The 12417-nt window shown below is 41.6% G+C and overlaps 1 long non-coding RNA gene across 2 annotated transcripts in view; it reads right to left on the reverse strand.

Annotated features, from left to right (window-relative positions):
- Positions 1-12417, reverse strand: part of LOC133542321 (uncharacterized) — a 32110-nt gene that overhangs the window by 19161 nt on the left and 532 nt on the right. The gene's annotated exons all lie outside the window — the stretch shown is intronic.

Consider the following 12417-nt stretch of genomic DNA (forward strand, 5'->3'; position numbering starts at 1 on the left):
AGCCAGATGAGGTGGTTCGGGCATCTGGTCAGGATGCCACCCGAACGCCTCCCTAGGGAGGTGTTTAGGGCACGTCCAACCGGTAGGAGGCCACGGGGAAGACCCAGGACACGGTGGGAAGACTATGTCTCCCGGCTGGCCTGGGAACGCCTCGGGATCCCCCGGGAAGAGCTAGAAGAAGTGGCTTGGGAGAGGGAAGTCTGGGTTTCCCTGCTTAGGCTGTTGCCCCCGCGACCCGACCTCGTGTAAGTGGAAGAAGATGGATGGAGAATGTGTTATGGGTCTAGGCCTTGCGAATACCTGCTGCTGAAGCGAGTGTTCAACAAATTTTATTTTGATCGTATTGTTATTGATATTCATGAAAAAATAGGTGGGAGTGATATTGTGATGCAAAAATAAATGTTTTGAAAAGCGGATTTTCGGGTTTTCACAGACATTTGACACGTCTGTATGTCTCCCGCCTTGAGACTGCCGCATGCGCGATACAAGGTATCCCTTCTGACAGCACACATCCTCTCAAGAGATGTGCTTTTCAATAATCTAGGCGTGTTAGTCTGACTTTTAAAAAGCCAAACACGATCAAATTAAGGTGTTTCCATCTGATTGTTCTGAGAACACTCAAGAACAATTAGATGTCATTGAACTGTGGGACCACGTCAAACTCCCACAGATAGACACAACAACAAGAAATAATGCTGACCTAACAGCCTGATGTTGAATGTAAACGCTCTCTTACACCTATGATATAGTCAAGTCATGAAACATGAGCAACTTCTTGTGTTTTTTTTCTGCTGGATGAAGCAAACAAACTGTGGCCCTGCATGACTCAGCGCATAAACACGTTATCTCACGCACGCAATGTTGCAGGCTGCTGGGCAGCAGATAGCATCTGAATCCACTGGGGATTTAGCACCTGACCCCTGACGTCAAGGCGGCGCTGGAAAAGGTCATTTTTTCCCCACAGCTGACACGTTTCCTTTCGGAAAGAAGGGAAAAAAAAAGACCCTGATAATGGCAGTGTGGTCAGCAAAATAAAGCCCGTTTCCAGAAAAGGCCTGAGAACTTCCCATGAATTGTTAAATTGGGCCTTCTCAGAAATTGTCTTGGTTTATTTTTAGCAGCATTAAAAGAAAACACAATATTATTATTAATATGCAAGCGACCGCTACGGGAATATTTCCATTCCTCAATGCACACTTCAGGTGTTCCAGCACATGTGCAGTGATCACATATCTTACAACGCTCTTATTGTCTTCAACCCCTCTACTAGCTGCGGTACTGAGGTTCATTTGTGTCTTTATTAAGCTTTTTGTAGACACTGAATTTATGGAACGGAAGCAAATTATGCTGACAATTTTGTTGAAAAAAATGTGTGAGCAAAATGCGTGTGTTTAAAAATTGAGTGTTTTAAAAATTCATAGTATAAAAATGCAGTGTAAAAATATGCTGTGTATAAAAATCCTGTATGAAAAAATTTGTGTTTCAAAATACAGTGTATAAAAATATGGTGTAAAAAAAATTCAGTATATAAAGATTTAGTGTAAAAAAAAAAAATAAGTGTATAACAAGGCAGTGCAGAAGAATGCAGTTTATGAAATTGCAGTGTATAAAATGCAGTGTAAAATAATTCAGTCTATAAAAATGCAGTGTATAAAAATCAGTGCATAATAATGCTGTGTAAAAAAATCAGTGTATAAAAATGCAATGTAAAAAAATCAGTGTTAAAAATGCAGTGTATACAAATTTGGTGTCAAAAAATTCAGGGTAAAAAATGAGTGTTTAAAAATGCAGAGTATAAAATTTGGTTTAAAAAAATTCAAAGTATAAAAATGCAGTGTTTTAAAAATTCAGTGTATAAAGATTTAGTGTGAAAATATAAGTGTATAACAATGTAGTGTAAAAAAAAACCAGTGTATAAAAATTCAGTGTATAGAAATTTGGTGTAAAAAAATTCAGTGTAAAAAAGGCTGTTTATACAAATGCAGTATTGAAAATTCCACCTATTCACCAAAAATATCACTGTTCTGAAATCTGCCTCTGTCCAATACTCGTTGCTCTGTAAACAAGCCCCGCTCACTCTGTTGACGCCATAAATTTTGAGTTTTATGTTGTTGAAATAGACTTAGAAAAACAAGAGCTGTGATTGGTAAGCTTGTTACAACATCATTTCTGGAGTTCACTTTGCCAACGTCCTTTTCTAAAGTTTCTATGCAAGGTGTCCTTTAAAAGTGTTTCAAAGGTTTTAGATCCAACATTCACAGGAGTGTTGCTACCACTGCTACACACAAAAAAAGGTGTGGAAGATAATTGCAAGTAGGTATACCGAAACAAAGATTGTGGAGGACTGACAGGAAATTAACTCTGTTCAGCTGCTGAAAAACATGCACAGTGAGACTTCTTGTATTCAGTGTAGGGCTGGGCGATATATCGATATACACGATATATCGCGGGTTTGTCTCTGTACGATATTGAAAATTGCTATATCGTGATATTCGAGTATACGTCCTCAGGCAGTTGCTTTTAGCTGGGGGCATTACACTACAGGCTCTTTTCACTCTGTTGTCTCTCCTTCTCACAGACAAGCGCACCTTCTTACATATGTCACATACAGTCACGTCACACGTCACATACGTATACGCCATCGCGGAGCAGAGCGGTAGCAGCATGGGTAACGTTAACTGTGATGCTAGCGGTAATATGAGAGAAAGAAAGTGCGGATCTGGTAACAAATGAAGGAAGACTTAATTCCCAAGAAAAACAGCCGAGCGTCCATCGTCTGGCGGTGGTTTGGCTTCAAGTGGGAATATGTCGAACAAACAACCGTAATTTGTCAAGTGTGGTGCTAAGGCGTTGTTACCAAAAGTAGCATTACTCCTAATATGTAGCAACATTTGAATGGTCACCTGCTAGAGAATGAAGAGTTTGTGCCATTCGCCCACAAAATCATGCACAAAAGTGCACTTTATTTGTCTTAAACTATTGAAGTGGCGTTCTGTAAAAAAAGTGCACTTTAATTTAGTTTTGTTTTAAAATGTCATCTTAGTGACATCTTGCACAAAAGTGCACTAATAGCTTGTTTTAAAATGTCTCTGACAAGCTTGCACTTTCTGTTTCGAAATGACATGAATGTTTGTGCCACTGCTTAATAACTGTTTAATAAATACAGTTTTGGTTAATTGACCTAATTGTGGTTTCCCTCTCTCCATGAAAGTTTAAAATGAGCATATATTAATGCAGTATTACCAAGAATGTTTTAATGTAGACACATAGAATCCTCATACTGGTATGGTTATTTGTATCAAGTGTTCATTCAAGGCTAAGGCAAAATATCGAGAGATATATCGTGTATCGCGATATGGCCTAAAAATATTGAGCTATTTAAAAAAAGCCATATCGCCCAGCCCTAATCCATTGTGAAAGAAGACGTTGCAATTTATTGATGACTTGATTTTCATTTATTGTTTGATTTATTGACTTTTTGACTCTCAGTCAAGTCCTACAATTGTATAAAATAATTAATGCCTCTGGACTTCGAAAATGTCATTTCATTTGAGGCACAATTTAAAAAAAAAAAATCTATTTACTTAGTTGTATTACTTTTTAATGACCCGTGGAAACCCTAGTATTACAGTCCTGTATAAAGGATGACTCCCTTAATTGGGTCAGATCCAAAGAGCTTTTTACACACTTCAATCAAAGGACTCTCCGCGTTTTGTTACAAACGACAATTGCTCCATGCTAGCAGACATGTAATACAGACATTCTCAAAGATGGTTAGGAAATCAAAAACGTTGGACAATTAGTTGCTAAGTCTCACTTGTGCCCCTGAGAAACGTTTTGATGGCAGACATTTTTTTCTCAATATTTTCCATCTTGTTCAAAATTTACACATATACTTGTGTAAAATTGTGTAAAATGTCAAGTCAGGCTAGGGTTGTACAGTATACCGGTACTAGTATAACATCGCACTACTAATGAGTCAAAAAAAGTACTATACTCTGTTTGAACAGTACCGCATCCCCCTTTTTTTTCTACGGCCTTGACATTGTTGGTTTTACGAGCAGAGGAGCATGTTGGGCAGCGCTTAAACAAAGAGTACTTACAAGCAGACACATTGTGTAGACAGAAAAGGGAGAATGGACGCATTTTGGTGTAAAAAGTAAAGATAAAGGTGAAGTTATAACACTGAAACACCCTCCGGAAGAGCTGCTTTAAGACATGGCTAGATAGCTAGCAGCTAACATTCATCCACAATGTTGTACTTCTAAATCACTAATCCTGATCTTCATGGCAACAAATAAAGTTTCTTACACTTACCATTATCACTGGAGGAGGAGGAAAAGCTAAACATGCTTCACTACACACCGTAGGAGGATACAATAGCTCACCGGTAACCGCAAGCTAGCACCCCTGAATGTGAACAAATGCCATGCGTGGATCTACACCTGACATCCACTGTAATCATTCCAAGTACAAGAGCGTATCTAGTCGATACTACTATGATTACATCAATATTTTTTATTGGCACAAAATCTTTTTTCCTTTTTTTAAAATTCATATTATGTTTATAAAGTCAGTAAATATGTACCTGGACACATGATGACTTTGAATATGACCAATGTATGATCCTGTAACTACTTGGTATCGGATCCATACCTAAATGTGTGGTATCATCCAAAACTAATGCAAAATATCAAAGAAGAGAAGAATAAGTGATTATTAAATTTTAACAGAAGTGTAGATAAAACATGTTAAAAGAGAAAATAAGCAGATATTAACAGTAAATGAACAAGTAGTTTAATAATATTTTTTAAAAGTTCGTCCTTTGTAATGTAGACAAAATAATAGGTAGATAAATGACACAATATGTTACTGCATACGTCAGCAGACTAATTAGGAGTCTTTGTTTGTTTACTTATTAATAATAGACTAGTTGTCTGGTAAGTTCAACATTTTACTTAAAGACTAAATTACAATAATAACCATATGTTTAATATGTTTAAAATGAAAAATATAATGATTTTTTGTTGTTGTACCCTTTATTTAGAAAAGTGTTGAAAAGTATGGAAATACATTTTGGTACCGGTACCAAAATATTGGTATGGGGACCACCCTAAGTCAGGCCAACTTAAGGGGAGAAAGTAACTATGCGGTGTTATTTGTCTGAACAATAATAGCACAGTCGTGACAAATGCAGGAGACAAGTTATCTTCTCATACAAAGACTGTCCATACCAAAGACACATGGACGTCAGTTGTTGGACAAACCCGGTAATTTCACACCAATAAACACCGTACCACATGAAGGTCGGTAAGAATGGAAGTGCTCCTCTGTCTACTTAGATTAAGGTGCTCTTGGCCTTCTGAGCCATAACACAGACAGATAAGTGTGGCACTCAGGCCTCGTTAATGAATGACTGCTAAATAAACAGCACACTCACAGGAATCAAAATCAGGAGCTCTTTGATAACTTTTTGTGCTGCACGAGGAATCATATGCAGAAGTGTAGTGGAATTTCTGACCTTTATACCATATTTTGTGTCTGTGTTAGTACAAAAAGAAAGTCTATCTAAAAGCCTCTGAATCACTGCTGAGCATAAGTAGGGGAAAGTTGAATTTGTGGTCGCTCTAACCATTCTACAAAATGTTTTGATTGTTTGTTATGACTAATGGACTCAAGGATGTTGTGGAGCAAGCAGTTGCAAAACAACGAGACCCTGACACATGAGGGAAACATATAAAAAGCCAGTAGATCAATATTTGATATGATTTGCATGGTTTTGCTTGATTCTGGATCCTTCGGAGGATCCTGTCTGTTTGCATTGGCAATTCAATCCAACTTGTACTTTTGAATATGGGTAAATAAAACTTTTGTACTAAAACCACTTTGTTTGCTGTTTAAGCTTCGGACAATCCACCACATAAGATTGGTGTTGTCGGCAGAATTGTCTAGAACGCTGCAGGTCAACATCCGCTCCCGGTCCCTCTTTCAGGCAGACAGAGGTTTGCACGCGCGCATCTAAAGGTAAGCAATTTTGCTTAAAGGGGAACATTATTACCAAACCTACGCAAGCGTCAATATATACCTTGATGTTGCAGAAAAAAGACCATGTATTTTTTTAACCGATTTCCGAACTCTAAATGGGTGAATTTTGGCAAATTAAACGCCTTTCTGTTTATCGGTCTTTTAGCGATGACGTCAGAACGGGACGTCACCGAGGTAATACACCCGCCATTTTCATTTTCACATTACAAACACCGGGTCTCAGCTCTGTTATTTTCCGTTTTTTTGACTATTTTTTGGAACCTTGGAGACATCATGCCTCGTCGGTGTGTTGTCGGAGGGTGTAACAACACTAACAGGGAGGGATTCAAGTTGCACCACTGGCAAGAGATCTGCCGCCAGACCCCCATTGAATGTGCCGGAGTGTCTGCACATTTTACCGGCGATGCTAAGACAGACATGGCACAGAGATGTATGGATAACCTGCAGATGCATTTGCAACGATTAAGTAAACGAAATCACAAAGGTGAGTTTTGTTGATGTTGTTGACCTATGTGCTAATCAGACATATTTGGTCACGGCATGACTGCCAGCTAATCGATGCTAACATGCTATGCTAATCGATGATAACATGCTATTTACGCTAGCTGTATGTACATTTGAAACTAGATACCCACATTTAATGCGAAATAAACACTTACCAATCGACGGATTTAAGTTGCTCCAGTGTCACAAGATGCGAAAGTCCTGATCGTTTGGTCTGCACATTTTACCGGCGATGCGAATAAGGCAGCCATGTTATGGGCCACTTCATTAGGTACACACATGCTATGGCCGAATAGCGTCAATAGCTATTCGCTCAATAGCTTCAATTTCTTCTTGTATTTCGTTTTCGCTATCTGCCTCCATGCTCCGACTATCTGTTTCAATACATGCGTAATCTGATGAATCGCTTAAGCCGCTGAAATCCGAGTCTGAATCCGAGCTAATGTCGCGATATCTTGCTGTGGTAACCGCCATGTTGTTTGGATTGGCAGCCCTGTATGACGTCACAGGGAAATGGACAGTCGCAGCGCAAATAGCGAAAATCAAGAACTTTAAAGCTTTTTTAGGGATATTCCGGGAGGTGTAAAATTTTGAAAAAAAAATTGAAAAATAAAACAAGCCACTGGGAACTGATTTTATTGTTTTTAACCCTTTTGAAATAGTGATAATGTTCCCCTTTAAAGTGTAAAAGCTGTCTGTCTGGAGATGACCGGGATTGGTAAGACTAATTACTGAACCTGTTTTTGACTTAAAAAAAAGCTAGGTCTAGCAGGTTCTCCAAAAACAACCTGGAATGGGGTATATTATGGTTGGATTGGGTTGTTTTATATGTGATTATATTGTCTATGTGTTCGTCTGAAAACTAGTGATGTCTTGTTTTAATAATAAGGCGAATTGTTAATAGAATTGTGGTGGTTCAGGAGTGTGTGGCACAAACGATTAGAGACAAATACATTTTTTAACCTCTCCCCCCCTCTGGCAAACGGCTTCTGGGTGACAAAAGTAGTTGACTGTTGAGTTTGTTTTTTACTATATTGGTGATTCCTCCTGGTTAACTGTGTGGGTGTGATTGGGACTGTACGATATTGTAGTTTTGTAAGAAGGGTCTGAGATTTTGACTACAGAAGAAGGCTCTCTGTCTTTGTTAAAAAATTTTGTTGTGTGCGTGTGACGCAGTAATAAAAAGAGGTGTTGTGAGGGATAAGACATAGCTGTTTAACTATTACCCTCCATTCCTTCCCGGATATATTTTTTTTGTATGCAAGTTTCACAGAATTAAATAGCTTACGGTGTGAATGAGATACGAGAGAGCCCCTGTTAGGAGACATTTGAAATAAGAGATGTGTCTTGGAAATGAGGGCGGGTGGCGAGGCTGTGTGACGTGCTGCACGTTGGAAGTGGGCCGGAAAGGTGTGTCACTGTTAGCATAACATAGCATAGTATGCTTATCATAAATTACATTAGCATAGGATTAGTTTATCATTGAGCTAGGTTAGCAAAAATTAGCTTACTGTGGCCTAGTAAGGCTAGGTTAGCATTTAGGCTGACAATATTAAGTGTGTTTGAACAGCTGTTCTCATTCTGTAGAGTGTACTGGTAGTTTGTGCTTGCTAATTCCAGTAAAATAAAAGGTATATGAATAAATAAACATTTAAATATCAATATATACATTTGGGTAGTTTTGAATAAATGTTTATATAGCAAATACATTAAATAAAGTTAAATAAGTAAATTCAATAAACTTGAATTATAATTTGATAAAGGTAAATTGATTATTGGGAGACCCTGGTAGGGTCTCCCAAGACAAACAGGTCCTAGGTGAGTGATCAGACAAAGAGCAGTCAAAGACTTCTATGGAATTACAACAAAATGGACTCAGATTTCCCTTGCCCGGACGCGGAACACCGGGTCCCACTCTGGAGCTGTAGTTGGGGCACGATGGCGAGCGCCTGGTGGGCGGGCCTGTCCCCATGGGGCCCGGCCGGGCACAGCCCGAAGAGGCAACGCGGGTCATCCCTCCAATGGGCTCACCACTCATGGGAGAGGCCATAGAGGTCGGGTGCATTGTGATGGGCGGCAGCCGAAGGCAGGGCACTTGGCGGTCCGATCTTCGGCTACAGAAGCTGGCTCTTGGGACGTGGAACGTCACCTCACTGGGGGGGAAAGAGCCTGAGCTAGTGCGCGAGGTAGAGAAGTTCCGGCTGGATATAGTCGGACTCACCTCGACGCACAGCAAGGGCTCTGGAACCAGTTCTCTCATGAGGGACTGGACTCTCTTCCACTCTGGCGTTGCCGGCAGTGAGAGGCAACGGGCTAGGGTGCCAATTCTCGTTGCCCCCCGGCTGAAAGCCTGCACGTTGGAGTTCAACCCGGTGGACGAGAGGGTAGCTTCCTTCCGCCTTCGGGTGGGGGGACGGGTCCTGACTGTTGTTTGTGCTTATGCACCAAACAGCAGTTCAGAGTACCCACCCTTTTTGGGTACACTCGAGGGAGTACTGGAAAGTGCTCCCCCGGGTGATTCCCTTGTCCTACTGGGGGACTTCAACGCTCATGTTGGCAACGACAGTGAAACCTGGAGAGGCGTGATTGGGAAGAATGGCCGCCCGGATCTATACCTGAGTGGTGTTTTGTTATTGGACTTTTGTGCTCGTCACGGATTGTCCATAACAATGGACAATCCGTCCATTTAGGCTGACAATATTAAGTGTGTTCAAACATAAGGGTGTCCATATGTGCACTTGGCACCAGGACACCCTAGGCCGCCGTTCCATGATCGACTTTGTAGTTGTGTCATCGGATTTGCAGCCTCATGTTTTGGACACTCGGGTGAAGAGAGGGGCGGAGCTTTCTATTGCTCACCACCTGGTGGTGAGTTGGCTGCGATGGTGGGGGAGAATGCCAGACAGACCTGGCAGGCTCAAACGCATTGTGAGGGTCTGCTGGGAACGTCTGGCAGAGTCTCCTGTCAGAGAGAGATTCAATTCCCACCTCCGGAAGAACTTTGAACATGTCACGAGGGAGGTGCGGGAAATTGAGTCTGAGTGGACCATGTTCCGAACCTCGATTGTCGTAGCGGGTGATTGGAGCTGTGGCCGCAAGGTTGTTGGTGCCTGCCGTGGCGGTAATCCCAGAACCCGTTGGTGGACACCAGCAGTGAGGGATGCCGTCAAGTTGAAGAAGGTGTCCTATCGGGTTCTTTTGGCTCATAGGACTCCGGAGGCAGTGGACGGGTACCGACGGGCCAAGCGGTGTGCAGCTTTAGCGGTCGCGGAGGCAAAAACTCGGACATGGGAAGAGTTTGGGGAAGCCATGGAAAACGATTTCCGGACAGCTTTGAAGCGATTCTGGACCACCATACGCCGCCTCAGGAAGGGGAAGCAGTGCCCTATCAACACCGTGTATGGTGCGGATGGTGTTCTGCAGATTTCGACTGCGGATGTTGTGGATCGGTGGAAGGAATACTTCGAAAACCTCCTCAATCCCACCAACACGTCTTCCTTTGAGGAAGCGGTGCCTGGGGAATCTGTGGTGGCCTCTCCTATTTCTGGGGCTGAGGTTGCTGAGGTAGTTAAAAAGCTCCTCGGCGGCAAGGCCCCAGGGATAGATGAGATCCGCCCGGAGTTCCTTAAGGCTCTGGATGCTGTGGGGCTGTGTTGATTGACAAGACTCTGCAGCATTGCATGGACATCGGGGGCGGTACCTTTTGGATTGGCAGACCAGGGTGGTGGTCCCTTTCTTTAAGAAGGGGGACCGGAAGGTGTGTTCCAACTATCGTGGGATCACACTCCTCAGCCTTCCCGGTAAGGTTTATTCAGGTGTACTGGAGAGGAGGCTACGCCGGATACTCGAACCTCGGATTCAGGAGGAACAGGGTGGTTTTCGTCCTGGTCGTGGAACTGTGGACCAGCTCTATATTCTCGGCAGGGTTCTTGAGGGCGCATGGGAGTTTGCCCAACCAGTCTACATGTGCTTGGTGGACTTGGAGAAGGCATTCGACCGTGTCCCTCGGGAAGTCCTGTGGGGAGTGCTCAGAGAGTATGGGGTACTGCACTGTCTAATTGTGGCGGTCCGCTCCCTGTATGATCGATGTCAGAGCTTGGTCCGCATTGCTGGCAGTAAGTCAGACACGTTTCCAGTGAGGGTTGGACTCCGCCAAGGCTGTCCTTTGTCACCGATTCTGTTCATAACTTTTATGGACAGAATGGAGCCTATCTCAGCTGCATTCGGGCGGTAGGCGGGGTACACCCTGGACAAGTCGCCACCTCATCACAGGGAGTTATCTCCTTCCGTTTTTGACTATTTTTTTCATACGACCTGGAAATGGTTGCTTGGGCATTTTGTGGGTATGGCACCGAACGGAGATGTAAACATGCAGTTTCAAGCACTCTTCATTCTCTAACGGGGGACTTTTCAAATGTTGCTACAAATTAGCCGTAGGTGCTACTTTTTTTAACAACGCTTTCGCAGCTAACTTGTTTGACTTATTCCCGTTTGAAGCCAAACCACCGCCAGACGATGGACCCCGTGCTTTGAGGCCAAACCACTGCCAGACGATGGACCCTGTGCTGTTTTTCTTGGTAATTAATTCTTCCTTCATTTGTTACCAGATTCACACCTTCTTTCTCTCTTATTACCACTCGCACCACTCCGCTAGCATCACAGCAACTATTACCCATGCTGCTACCTCTCATGCAAGGGCGTATGATGTTGTATGTTGTATGTAAGAATGTGCGCTTCTCTGTGAGAAGGAGAGACAAGAAAGAGTGAGAAGAGCCTTTAGTGTAATGCCCGCAGCTAAAAGCAACTGCGTGAGAACGTATGCTCTAATATCACGATATAGTCATTTTCTATATCGCACAGAGACAAACCCGCGATATATCGAGTATATTGATATATCGCCCAGCCCTATAGGACACATACCTGTACTGCATTAAAAACAATCATATTACAGTATGTGTAAAGTATTAGTCGAGGTTTTGTTTGTACACAGCTAGCCAGACAGTGTATGTAGTTGTAACAACAAGCATGATGTGCTAATGATCAATTTTATAGTGACTGACTCCATAGATAATTTGGTCCAGCTGGCCAGAGACATTTTTTTCCAGTTGATATTGGGTAAGGGTTTGTTAGCACAAACAATGTCTTTCGTTGTGATGTGGTTTCTCTGAGCAGTGTCCTCCAAGCCAGATACAAGAAGCCTTTCCCCCAATAATAACATTGTTTAGAGATGATTAGAAAACCTACTTTTGCTGACGAAAGTGCGTTGCTATGAGCACTGAAATAAAGCTGATAACGCATAAAATGACAAAAATACGGTAAATATTGTCTGTATTATAAATTGTTACGGATGTGTCTGTTACTACTTTGTATATATAATAGCAGTGTGTACATTGTACATATTAAATATTGTTATGAAGGTGTCTGTTACTACATTATATATATACTTGCAGTGTATATATTGTACATATTACATATTGTTATGAAGGTAATTTTGTTAATTATAATTTAGTAACAGACACATTTTTAACAATATGTTATATGTACAATATACACACTGCAAGTATATATATAATTTAGTAACACACACCTTCATAACAATATGTAATATGTACAATAAACACACTGCAAGTATATGTAAAATGGCTGTCAAAGTTTACCAACTTGTCGAAGTACATCCTCATCATTCTACTATCCAAGTGAGGTGCATGATTTTTGATGTACAATAAAGTTGTATGTGTTAACGCTGATAATAACAAAATCACTATTGCTTGTTAATATTCATGTCACAAAATGTAAATGGAGTATTGTTGGCGCTTTTTGGATGTTTTGGGGGGGTGTTTATGGTTTCTTTACAAGTTAGAATACATT

This window comes from Nerophis ophidion, linkage group LG02 (genome assembly GCF_033978795.1).
Source record: "Nerophis ophidion isolate RoL-2023_Sa linkage group LG02, RoL_Noph_v1.0, whole genome shotgun sequence".
NCBI classification, from domain to species: domain Eukaryota; kingdom Metazoa; phylum Chordata; class Actinopteri; order Syngnathiformes; family Syngnathidae; genus Nerophis; species Nerophis ophidion.